The 11,461-nt window shown below is 33.6% G+C and overlaps 1 pseudogene; it reads left to right on the top strand.

The window, feature by feature from the left end:
* Positions 1–423: 423 nt before the first annotated feature.
* Positions 424–8,312, top strand: LOC115984878 (annotated as a pseudogene).
* Positions 8,313–11,461: the final 3,149 nt, after the last annotated feature.

Here is an 11,461-nt window from a genome sequence, read left to right as displayed (position 1 = left end):
GGCAACTCCACACATAATCCTAATAAGAGAAGGGGCCAATACCTAACCCCTTTTCTGAGAGCACCCCAGTTTTTCCGATCTCTCATAGTAGTGAAATTATTGTAAAAATATTGTGAATGTAGCACTACTCTTATTTTTATTGAATCAAAATTCTTATAATTTTCAAGTCGGGATTGTCAATATTTTTATTAGGGTGGTCCAAATAGGTTAATTTAGTGTGTGTGTGTGTGTGTGTGTGTGTGTGTGTATTTTTGCAAGTATATATATAAATCTTTTAGCAACTTAGGGTGGTCCTAACTTTGCCCCTGCGAACACCCCCATATCTGACGAATTACCTTCCAAAGTAGGGAGCTTGTTTGTAGAGTTTAAAATTTTTGGATTTGCTGATTTCATTTATGTGAGTCCAGTGTATTTAAATCATCCATGGTCCCTAGGCGGTTTTCAGTTAAACTTAATGTAAATGTAGCCGTCAGTACAAAGTTTTTGTCCAAAGTTGTGGTGGCGAGAGACTGGAGAGGGGGATTGGTCTTCGCTTGCTCCCAAAAAATGAATACCACCCTCTCTCTAAGCTAAAGCCATTTATATTGAGATTGATTCCAAGATTTTTCATCAACTCTCAAACAATCTTAAGAAGTAGGATTCAAACTCTTGGAGATAAATGTGCTGAAAAGGCTGAAGAAGCACCTCCTGCTGATACAGAGACTGAAGTGGAAGGACAACATCTTCCAACACATGGTGGTGGTCAATGTAGGAAAGGAGCACCATCATCATCTTCAGTTCCTCCCGATGCTATTCATATTATACTTGAGAGGATTGATAGTCTTCAGGATGTAGCAGATGAGCATTCCAACAGACTTGTAGCTATCCAAGACCAAATCAACATGTTGGTAGACAAGTTTGATAGCTTTACTCACCAGCCTTAACCCTTTGGTCATTCCAGTAAAAAAGGGGGAGTAGTATGGTAACTCTTGAGGGGGAGCTTATATTAAGGGGGAGTAAATAGCATTGGTTGCTAATTGGTTTTAGACTATGGTTTATGGTTTTTATAGTTTTATTATGGGTTTCATAGCACTTTATTTTAGTACTCTATGGTTTTAGTACTTTGTTTTTATAATACATGGATACTTTGTGTTATGGATACTTGATTTTTAGTTATTTAGACTATGCTTATATGTACCCTTGCTTATGTAACTTAGTACTTTTAGTTAATGTCTTGCATTTTCTTTAGTACTCTTATGCCCTTGTTGGATCTTGCATCCTTGATGCAATTTAAACCTAATGCTTCTTGCTTTAGTGTTCTTGCATCGGTTGTGTGTTTGACATGCAGATGATACTTTGCATTGAGCTTATTTGCTTGCATATCTGGATGTTCATTCACTGTGTGAATGTTCATTGTAGTCACTATTTATAGTGATTGTTCTTGAATGGTCAAGTTATGCTTCATTATCATATTCATACTTGCTTGATCATATTGTGCTTGCTCTATATGCATTCTAAGTTTTCCGTTTATAATGAACTTAATGAGTGCATTTTGTGATATTGTTTTCAGGAGACTTGTTTGTATGGCTCAACATCTTCATGGATCTAGGATTAGATGTGTGTGAGTTTTGGCAACTGTTCTCAACTCACATTTTAAGTCTAGAGTCTGTTTTAGGGTTTTGTCACAGAATAGCCAAAGGGGGAGATTGTAAAGTTGAATTTACTCAAATATGTGTTGGTTTTATTTCATGCCAAATTTGCTTGTAATTCAGCATTTAGAAACGCATATTTTCAAGATGGAATTCACACTCCCTTTTATGAGGTATAAAATATTCTATTGAGATAAGTTTAATGAGTTTAGTTACTTGGAATGTTAGGTCTAACTACTTAAGTAAAGAGTTATAAAATTTTGTAAAGTTAAATTTATTCAACTATGTGTTGGCTTTATTCTGTGCAAAATTTGCTTGTAATTTAGCATTTAGAAACCTTGTATTTAGATGGAAATAATGTAAATGTTATGTGTGAGAGAGTGTGAAAATTTGATCAAGAGTGTGCAACAAGAAGGTGACTTGCGACTGACTTGCGAGTATTGACTTGCAAAAATGAACTACACATGTGAAGCATGCAGGAAGATGAAGAGCTTGGACAGCTGGATCACTACAGGACAAAAAGTACAGTCTAGCCTAGTGTAGTAACTGGCGACTAGAACTCGCGACTCATCCCAGTAGCGAAGTGACTCACCAGTACACCCTGTTTTGCTGAAAAATGACTTTTCACATTCCATCTCATACCCTACTATAAATACCCTTATACCCACGAAATGTAGAGAGTTTCCAGAAAGAATTTTGAGAAAGAAACCCTAGAGAAAAACAAGAATGATTCATCCATAATCTTATACATTTGATTCTCCAAATTCCTTTACTCTCACTCTCTCCATTGTCATACCCATGAGAGGATTATAAACCAAATCCTTACCTCACCAAATTCAGAGTAGTGAGAAGGTTCTTGGTATTTGGGACGCAGTTCAAGAGAGAACCAATTCATATTGGTTGATACAATGGGCTAATTGCGGGATCCAGAAAGCTAGAAAAAACCATGGTTTAAAAAACCGATATGGTGAAAGAACTGATCGAGGTGCTACTTACAAGTTTTCTAGTCGGACCGGGGTCCGACCGATGGTCGAACCGATGACATCGTAAATAATTTAATTATTATTTATTTAAATTATATAAATAATTTATAATTTTTTAATATACTAAAACCAACAAACCAATAGTAATAAATATGTTTCCTTTAAAACAAATACAAGTATATAACATCTTTTTTAAGAAATTAACATAATAATATTACAAAACAATCATCCTTAACATAATTAAACTTTCAACAAAACCAAATAAATAAGTTCGTTAGTCATTACATTTATATTCACAAACAATTTTAGACTAGTAGAGGCGAACTTCATTTCACTCAACAATTTCAGATTGGTAGCAATCATTTTATCAACAAATAAATTCATCAATACAACATACACAAACAATAGTCAACAATTTTAGACTGGCAGCAACCATTTTATCAACAAATAAATTCATCAGCACAACATACACAAACTATAGTATAATACTCTTTGTAAATTATATTTCACAAACAATAATACTTTGTAAATCAAATCCACAACATACACAAAATCACAAATAAACTAAAATGCTAGTGTAAACTAATCATTGAAAGGAGAATTAACGATAGAAATTACCACTTACCAGTGAAGTCACGGAAGGAGAACCTCAGATAAAGCCGAGAACATGAACTAGGAATCTGAGAATCTGAGAAATGAAAAAAAAAAAATGATTAGAATCAAAATCAAGTAATCAAATCATAAAAAGGAAAAGAATATTAATTATTACCTGATGAAGCCAAGAGAAATGAAAAAAAAAAAAAATCGAGAAAATCAAAATCAAAATCTAAATGGTAAAACCCAATTGGAAAATCCAAACGCCGAGAAGTAGAGAGCAGAGCTCAGAGGGCAAGGATGAGACCAAGAAGGAAAAAAATAAAGAAAAAAAAAAAACTATCGAACTTCAGACGACGTGAGGATGAGAAAAAAAAAAAAATTTTGAGAGCCGCGAGCGTGAGACTGTGTGTGAGCGTGAGGCAGAGGGAGGTGTAGAAAACAGAGTAAGGCAGAGAAACCTTGAGTTGAGTTATGAGTGAGGTGAGTGAGAGTCACAGAGATGAGAGAACTCAGAGAAGAGGCATGATGAGTGATCGTGAGATGAGAGAGTGAACTAAGGACTTTAGGGTTAGTTTTTAAGACCAAAACGACATAGTTTTAGGCTAGGAAAGTCAGATAACCCCAACCGGTCAGTAATCGGTTTGACCATGCCAGTTCTCGATTTTTCGGTTGAACTAGCCGGTTTTCAAATTTTTCTAGTTTTTAAGGTATTTTTGGTTTTTGACCATAATCGGACTGGATTGAAGGCTGGTTCTTGATTGAACTGGTCAGACCGACCAGTCCTATACAGTTTTTAAAACCATGGAAAAGACATGGTTCGATGTAACCTTATTGAAGCAAGAAGCTTAGAGGACTTAGGTGCATTGGGTAGATTAGGTTTAGAGGATCTATTACTATTCATGTATCCCAACTGATTTTTTAGTGAATTATTTACCGCTTGGAAGGTGGCGGAGAGATTTTTCGCCAAGTTCTTCGGTTTCCTCTTCGATAACATGTGCCGATATTATATTATGTTTGCATCTCTCTTTCCCTTATTCTTAACTTTTAATTTATGCTAGTTGTGATTAATTAATGACTTAGAGTAGTTTGCTATTTTGGGTATTGTTTATATTTTATATTCCACATATACATTGTTTGAATATAAGCTTATTGAAAATTTTGTATTTGGGGGTCTAAATATTCACAAGTGTTTATACACTGAGTGAGTTTTCAAATTTCATATTTAAACAACCAAAAAAAAAAAAAATCATATCATATCATATTAAAATTCTCGTGCATTGCAATTTGCATGGTTTCCAACTAATTATATTATTAGATGGGAGTACTACAAACATTACTGAGTTGACCCTCCCGAAGGAGTCAATAATTTCTCACATGTGCTATAGAATGACCCACCCATCATATGCTCTAAATACAATCTATTGGTTATTGCTCAGTAGGCACACTTGGAAAATACCACATTCATTCGTTATGCCAAAACTGAAAGAGAGTGAAAGTAGATCCTTCTCCCAATTTTTTTTTTTTAAATGACAGTGGATATTTACTATATTTTTTCTCCATATTATCAAACAAATTTGTTTTTCTAAGAATTGAAAGTGAATATAATTGGAGTAATTCGTGACATAAAATTTATTTTGTAATTCTACATGTAATATACTATAAAATATATTCTTCTCTATTTTATGTAGACTCTTTTTTTTTTCTTGAGTGAGAAAAACAGAGTACAAAGCCATTATAGTTTGTGGAGGAGAATCTTTTATCCAAATTGTAATATGCCTAGCATATCTTAGCCAAGGAGTGAGCAGAACAGAGTTGACACTTTGTCAACACTAAGATTACTATATAATGAGGCATTGAATATCCTGCACTATATGGCCAGCTGAGACAGATGAGAACCAAAGGAGCTAGGTGGGTGAGTTCGTAAAAGATATTATTCTTATTTTATATGGTCAAAGTTATTTTTGCTCCTATATATCTTTACTTAGAATGTAAAGAATAATCTAGTCTAGCATAAAAGCCTACCTTTTTTATTCTAGCCAGAAAGTATTTCAATAATCTAACGTAACATGTAATCAATCCAATTAATTTAAATCCTAGCTAGTCTGATAATTTAACCTGAAAAGGAAAAAAAAAAAAAGAATCTATATCGCATTTAACAATGGATATACCCATGACCTTACATAATAGGCCAGCCCATGCATACATTTCCCCAGCTAAATTAGGTAATTTACAGGCAGAAAATATGATCATTTTCCAAATAATGACGATAAATTTGATTTCAAATTTGAATTTATTTTTTAATTTTTTTGGTATATTCCACCAAATAGGCCGTAGCTTCTTGGAAAATACCCTACCATTGGTCTCTATATAAATTATGGCTTCTATTAGAGTTTTGTACTAAAAGAATATTTGTTTAAAATTAAGATTATACTAGCAAGGAGATAATCACATGCATAAAATGCAGTCCCTCCAATTATTTTTGATGATGCCGAAAAATCAATAGTAAGCTACACAGTTCTCACGTGCTCAAAACAATACCTACACAACACAAAAAAGGAAGACCTCACATAGAGCACCGGTGTGGTGCCGGCCAAATACCCTCCAAAGGTCAAGTTAGAATTTCTCACAACTCTAGAGTACCAAAGTGAGTAAATTATGCATACCTGTTTTTTGAGAGTCTTTGGGTTTTTATATTGGCGCAGAGTTGAACTATTATGCTTGCGTAGCAAGTGTTTTCCATATAGGGAAGATCCTTATTAATGAGCGTATCTTCTGGAGTTTTCTTTGTATTAGAATTCTATTTGCTTTGATATTCTATGAACAAGGGTTAACTGTGGGGTGTAAGTCATTTCCATTTAGAATTTCTTGGGGCCCACATAATGAACAACTAAGCGCCATGTGGCCTTTTGGTCCGTCCATGTAGGATCCGTCCATTATTGGCCCATTTGCTTAGCTGGCCATCCACACAATCTGATCCGTCACCTCCAATATTCTTCCTCTTCAATTTTCATGCATTACCCTTTTGTTACTATTCTGCAATTTGTCTATATCAGCTTTCTTGTGTGAACTAAATGAAGCCAACCCTTTCAAAGTTGCGTTTACCATCACTGAAGATATTTCAGGTCACGGAAACTTCACCACCATTCAAAGCGCCATTGATTCTATTCCTTCAGGCAACACCATGTGGATACGAATTCAAATTTTTGCTGGCGAAAACAGGTAAAACAAAACACTTTAAAACCTAGCTAGTTGAGGTATAAACATATGCGCACTTGTGTGCTAGCATATATGTGTAGAGTTATTAGTGTTTTTTTTTTTTTTTTAATTAATGAGTTATTACTGTATTGTAGAGCTTATTAATTGATTATAAGGTTTTCTATGTAATTATCTTATACTGCAGAGAAAAAGTCACAATCACAACGGATAAAACATGTATTTTCCTTGATGGAGCAGGCCGCCATGTTACGTTTATTGAATGGGGTGATCACGAACTTATGTATTCTAGTTCTACTTTCACTTCAGTTACTGAAAATCTTGTGGATAATAATAATTTTTGGTGTAAGTAGGGTTTGAACCTTCGATCTCTTATTCAACGATTAAAAACTTTATTAGTTAAATTAATTGAAACTCATGCTAGACCAAGTACTTGATTAAATGCATGCGCAAATTATTTAGTATTAATGTTAAATATGATATAACCCATGTGTAAAACTCTTACCAGAACACATACAATATTGGTCTGTATAGCCCAAAACAGAAACGCCACAGACCAGCTTTGGCAGCTGAAATACTAGGGGACAAAGCTGCTTTCTACAACTGCAGCTTTTCGGGGATGCAAGATACCTTGTGGGATGCGACTGGTCGCCATTACTTTTACCAATGCTACATCCAAGGTGGAGTTGATTTTATATTTGGCAATGGCCAATCTTTCTATGAGGTGAAAACAAAATTATTCATTTTCATTTATATTTTAACCTAAACAAAATTATTCGATCATGTAATAACTGTTTTTTTTTTTTTTTAATGTTTTAATTTTTTGGTTGGATATGTAGCAAAGTGTTATACATTATTCATTGGGAACATATGGTCATGGAAGCCACGACACCGGTTACATAACAGCACAGGGGAGGGACTCAGCTGATGATCCTTCTGGCTTTGTGTTTAAAGAATGTGTGATTCTTGGGGAAGGCAAAGCTTACCTTGGGAGAGCTTGGAGAGCTTTTTCCAGAGTAATTATTGCCAATTCAAAGTTATCAGATATAGTAGTCCCGCAGGGCTGGAATGCTTGGTTCAACGTGGGCTATGAGTAAGAAATTCAATCTCTTGGAAACATTGATGTCCCTGTCATTGTTATTTGTCTACATTTATCTTTTATCATATATATAATGTTATTAGACATATATAGAATCATACCATATAAGATTTTCTAGAATTCTTCAGAAAAATAACTCGACTATAGGAATTTTAAAATGAGTTAATTGAATTTTATCACCTTATCAAAAGATTCTATAAATATCAAAATGATAATAATCAACTTTTTTTTTAATTAAAAAAAAATGTTGAATGACGTGGTTTAATCAAATTCACTCATTTCAAAATGAATAACCCCAATTTAAAAAAAATATGGATTCTTTAACTCTAAGAAGTCTCAAGGATAATAATCTCGACATTCACTCACACATATTCATATATTTGCAATTTATATATATTTACTAAAAGAATTTTTATGGGATCTTAAAATAGCTTTGTATGTTAAATTAGAGTTTGCTCTTCGTTGCTCTATATACATATGATAATAGTCAGCAAGAGCCTTGTAGTTCAAAATCTCTAGTTCTTTTCAACAAAGATATCTAGGATTCAAATCCTCTCACCCCCAATTATTGATGTATCAATTAAAAAGTAAAATTTAATAGTACTCACCATATACAACATGCAGAGATCAATTTACTTACGTGGAGGTGGATAATATAGGACCGGGGGCTAACACTTCCATCGTGTTCCTTGGCTAAAGAAATTGAGTGCAAGTGATCTCGGTCAATTTCTAAGTGTTGATAGATTCGTCAACCACGAAGGATGGATCACCAATCTACCTACAATCCTTTGATTGAGGATTACTTTTTCACCAAAGTTGTTTGTTATGTATCAAAGGAAAAAATTCAATATGTAGCTATCACAGTTGTTTTTACCTTTAGTGAATTTGTTAATATAATACAATAGTATTTTTTTAATAGTATATTACAATTTAATCATCTAAAGTAAAATATATCTTACCCATTTAATTTTCTATTTGGAGAACTGGTTGATGTCCAGTTCAAGAGGGAAGAAACATTTGTGTCTCTCTTCATAACAACAACATTATAATAATCTAAGTGTCCGTTTGGCATGATTAATTTTGCTAACTTGTTTTACTATTCAATTTATTTTTACTACTATTCATGAGTCCCACTACACTTTTTGGTACTATTTATGGGTTTCACTATACTATTTTAGCTAATTTTTGTCTTTATCTACAGTAATTTTAGGGGGAATCTGGGCAAATGCCATTTTTGCGCAAATTATACAATCTTCTATCCCATTTCCCAAACTAATTAGGGAAATACTCCTCTTTTGTAACTCGATTTTCTCAAAATCGTGTTTCACATTGAAACTCGATTTGTAGAAAATCGAGTATAGGGCTATCAAACTTAAAAAAAAAAAAATAGCATGGAACTCGAGTTCTATAAAAAAAGGCCATTATAGGCCTCCATGAAACGTAGCTATAAGTAAAACTAAAAACAAAATAAAAAACAACAAAATAAAACAAAAAAATTGCATGCAACTCGAGTTCATAGAGCTCGAGTTCTATAAAAAAACGCCACTATAGGACTCTCTAACGGAGCGATCAGACTTAAAAAAAAAAAAATAAATAAATAAATAAATAAATAAATAAAAAACTTTCATGTTAAAACGCCACTCTAGGGTTTTAAAATGCCACTCTAGGGTTTTAAAAAATTGTATGGAACTTGAGTTCATAGAGTTCGAGTTCTAGCAATTTTTTTTTTTTTTTTTAATTTTCAGTTTGTTATAACTTAATTGTCCAAAAATTAAGTTTTAAGTTGAAACTCAATTTTTAGAAAATCGAGTTACAAAAGATGGGCATTTCCCTAATTAGTTTAGGAAAAATGGCAGAAAGCTGTATATTTTGCGCAAAAAGGGCATTTGCCCATTTTGACCGTACTTTTAGTAAAAAAATTTCAGTTTCAATAAAATAAACAGATTTCAAACAGACCTTAAATGTAAATTTTTTTAAGTTTTAAGTGGGGGAGGAGAATTCTAGCGGTAAATATCTCTATTGATCATTGAAAATACAGAGATACCATTTGATTGAAAGGTTATTGAAATTTTTTGAAGCCCATGGTCATTGACAATTTAAATGTGATTTAACTTTATATATATATATATATATATATATATATATATCCCATGTCGCCCTTTAAGCCTCTTTGGAGAATTGCAGCTGAGTTCTTGCTTAACAAGGACAATTTAGCTAGAGTTTTTGAAATTAGAGACGCTCTGTGTCCCCTTTGTAAGCTAGAAATTGAGTCCTCAATCCATCTTTTTGTTCTCTGCTTGGTGGCCAAGGCTATTTGGTTCAATAGTCAACAGGGGGTGATGACGGAAGCCCTTTGGTTCTCCTCAGCCTTGGAACTCATCCAACTCTTTTCCTCTCCCCCTTTCGTGGATTGCCTGAGTCAAGACCAAAAAGCAAATGATTTTATGTTGTTTGGAGCTATTCTATATGATGGAATTTGAAAGCCGAGGAATCAAGTGTATTTCGAAAGCCCCACCCCCAAAGATGTGATGAATTACCTTCCAAAGTAGGGAGGTTGTTTGCAGAATTTAAAAATTCCAGATTTGCTGGTGTGATTTATGTGAGTTCGGTGTCTTTAAATCGCCTTGGTCCCTAGGCAGGTATCAGTTAAATTTAATGTAGATGTAGCAGTCAGTGCGAAGTTTTTGTCCAAAGCTGTTGTGGTAGAGACTGGAGAGGGGGGGTTGGTATTCGCTTGCTCCCAAAAAGTGAATACCACCCTCCATCTCCAAGCTAAGGTTGAGGCAGTTAAATGGGTCTTGTCGCTGGCATCTAAGCTGGAGACTAAGGCCATTTATATTGAGATTGATTCCAAGATTTTTCATGATGCTCTTCTTGATCCAAGCCAGCCCTCTGGAGAATAAGATCCAGAATTGCTTAGATGCATAATCTGCTAGCTGCTTTTTCTAATGTCTTTTTCTCTTGGATCCCTAGGATGGCCAATATCGCTGCTCTTTTTTGGCTCTTTTGATTTAGGTTGTTGTCCCCCTTGTTTTTGTTTCTGTTGTAAGGGGTGAAGCATGTTGCTGCTGCTTGTAGTTGTGGTTGTTCTTCATTTATAAAAGTTTTAATATTCATAAAGAAATCCCATGATATATGGTTTTTTTTTTTTTTAGAATGTAATATACGGTAATTAAAACTTAAGACAGGTAAAAAATCAAAGCTACCTTTCTATTTAATTTACACTTATGAGCATTTTAACCCATTCATTTTTCTAATAGAAATTGGAAAACTGTGTGATTATGTTTTTTTTCTTCTTTAATCGGTAGTATTTTCAATCAACGGGTTTGTTTATCTATCAAGCCAAGATTTTTATGTCCACCAGATAACGTACGTCTCTAATTGATGACAAAAATCTTGTTTTTGGTCTATATATACATATTTAAAATTATAAATCATAGCATCTCTCAGAAATCTAAATCAAACCATTTTTTCTTCCTAAGTGTATAATATCAAACAATTCAAATGCAAAAAATGTAATATATCCGATTTTTTTCATACATTTGTTATTACTTTACTTCAACGTGTAGAGCTGTAGATTATATTGGATCCAAATACCATCATTGTTGATTAGTCAGGCAAAGGGAACTTCAAGTTTATATATATATATATATATATATATATATATATATAAACTGGGAGGATTATGAGGTTTCATATCAATAGATGAAATTTAGGAAATGTAGTATGGACTATGGAAAACGGAATAAGGTGAAAGATATGGAACTTTAAAAAATTGTCCCACTGAGGCAGAGAAGCAACTAGATCGAATGTGAGCTTAGTTCACTAAAACGAGATCGAAAGATTCGAAACCTAGTGGTTACAGAAAAGGAAGGGGAGAGAGGGGGGAGACGGAAAAAGACAGAGAGAGATACCAATGTTGCCATTGACATGGTTATTTT

This window comes from Quercus lobata, chromosome 4, assembly GCF_001633185.2.
Source record: "Quercus lobata isolate SW786 chromosome 4, ValleyOak3.0 Primary Assembly, whole genome shotgun sequence".
In the NCBI taxonomy this organism is placed as follows: domain Eukaryota; kingdom Viridiplantae; phylum Streptophyta; class Magnoliopsida; order Fagales; family Fagaceae; genus Quercus; species Quercus lobata.
The sequence above is the reverse complement of the archived record's forward strand: the minus strand, read 5'-3'. Positions and strand labels throughout refer to the sequence as shown.